The sequence below is a fragment of the Salvelinus alpinus genome, chromosome 35 (genome assembly GCF_045679555.1).
Source record: "Salvelinus alpinus chromosome 35, SLU_Salpinus.1, whole genome shotgun sequence".
NCBI lineage: Eukaryota > Metazoa > Chordata > Actinopteri > Salmoniformes > Salmonidae > Salvelinus > Salvelinus alpinus.
In genome coordinates, this window is record NC_092120.1 from 8,261,912 (window position 1) to 8,263,804 (window position 1,893).

General features: G+C 41.7%; 1 protein-coding gene across 2 annotated transcripts in view; it reads left to right on the forward strand.

The window, feature by feature from the left end:
* Positions 1 to 607: 607 nt before the first annotated feature.
* LOC139564193 (epithelial discoidin domain-containing receptor 1-like) overlaps positions 608 to 1,893 on the forward strand; it is a 131,501-nt gene continuing 130,215 nt past the window's right edge. The window contains exon 1 of one of the 2 annotated variants that reach the window (XM_071383466.1): positions 608 to 976. The gene's annotated coding sequence lies outside the window, so the exon portion shown is untranslated. The remainder of the gene's footprint in view (positions 977 to 1,893) is intronic. The other variant, XM_071383465.1, reaches the window with a different exon arrangement.

A 1,893-nucleotide genomic window follows, 5' to 3' on the forward strand; every position in this document is an offset into this window, starting at 1 on the left:
TATACAGTTAAAGTGGCAAACTCTGTAATAATGTTTACTTTTGGGGTAAATCCAGAGAAAGAACCCTAGATAGATGTAGGCTATTGGCAACAGCTATGATGAGTGGATGAAAGAAGTGAAAACAGATGAAGGTGTGCATCCCAAATGACACCAAATTCCATATAGTGCACTACTTTGACCAGGGCCCATAGTCAAAAGTAGTACACTGTATAGGGAATTGGGTGTCATTTGGGACAAGAATAAGTGTTGCTTTTGATATCTCACATAAAGTAAGGATGTTGATGCTGAAAACCAGGGTACAGTTATCCAGACAGGCGTACAAGCAAGGGGTTAACAAGGTAAAATACCTCTGTTTCCTTCCTCTATATTATATTTCATATTCCCTAAATCTCTCAATTCCTGTAACAAATAAAAATATCTTTATACCCAGGGGTTTATTCACATTTACAGTGCTGTTGTCGGGCCATGGGTCCCACCCAGGGTGACTACTGATTGGCTGTTTGCTGGTAGAATATTCAACAAGCACCTGGCTAGCTGTTGTGATTGGACACAGCCAGTGCAGTTATGTAAATGAGCACCTGGTGGCGTTTGCTGGCCTCGCGGTGAGTTGAGGTTTGAGCAGGGCTCTGTGTGCGCAGCTGAAGCTAGGCTGCCGCGGTGAAATAGACGAATAGAGAGCGACGGAGATATGAACGGTTTTCTCTTCCCGTTCTCTTGTCAGTTCTCACTTTAATCTTGACCAATGTGAGCTAGACAACTTTACATTTTCTAAGTTTTTGTACGTAACGTGTTGCCTATTTTGGAGTGCTTTGTTGTTTTCAGAGTTTATTAAGAAAGGTCGAACAACTGCAGACAGCGTTGGATTATTCCGGTGGCGGAATATTTTGGTGGACAGTCACCGTCCTACACATTGCATACGGGATATTCAAAACATTTAGAAGTTGCGATTGGTGTCACATTTCTCCGTGACTTTTAGGTAAGTGGTAAAAACTACATCACGTTCATGCATTGATAAAGAGTACGCACTGTCAATAAACGCAAATTGCTAAATCGCTCATGCCAGTTAAGGAGCTGCTGTGGGTAGGCTATCTTCACGGTTACATGAGGTATTTATGTCCGTTTGTCTGTGAATGGGTGTTTGTGGGTTTATGTCAGTTTTGTCTGCCTGCCCCACTGTGTCGATTGGCGTCAAACAGTCTCGGTGTCAGGCGGGGAAGGCTGGTTTGGACTCCGGCCACGGCACTCGGGAAGCGCATAGTGAGGTGTAACGTTGCACCCACATTGCTTGTTTGTCTGGCCTGGTGATTAGATCAATTCTATTTTCCACGAGTCAACGAACTAACGTTAACTACTTAGTTATTACATTGCATTATTCACGTTTTCATTGGTGATGTAGTACATCAGATGTACAAAATAGCTAGTTAGGACTATTGTAATTAGGCTACATTGTATCCATGCAGTATAAAAAATACCCTAATGTATAGCATAGATCTATATAGCGTAGTTACAGTACATTGTATCTCTCTAAGTGACAACAGAACTGATAACCCATAACATCGGCTTCTTAATAGACCACATAGGCCTAACTGCTCTTCACGTTATTCTATTCTATTATTTGATAGGCTGACCACTGTAATACCAGTGTATAAACAGTGTAGTACCTAAAAACACACTGTCAGTTGTTCAATTGTTTATTGTTCTTAGTAGGCTACGTATATGAATAAGCTGGCCTGCATTAGGCCAAGGCCTATGCGCAAATGTTGCTTTTTCATGCATATTCTTATTTAGGCTTTGTTTTCCATTAGATCTCTTAGGTGCTTATCCGATTTACTGCCCACAATTGACCCCCCTAAATTGCAAAAGGGCTTGAGTTGTTTCAAGTCATTCCCCCGG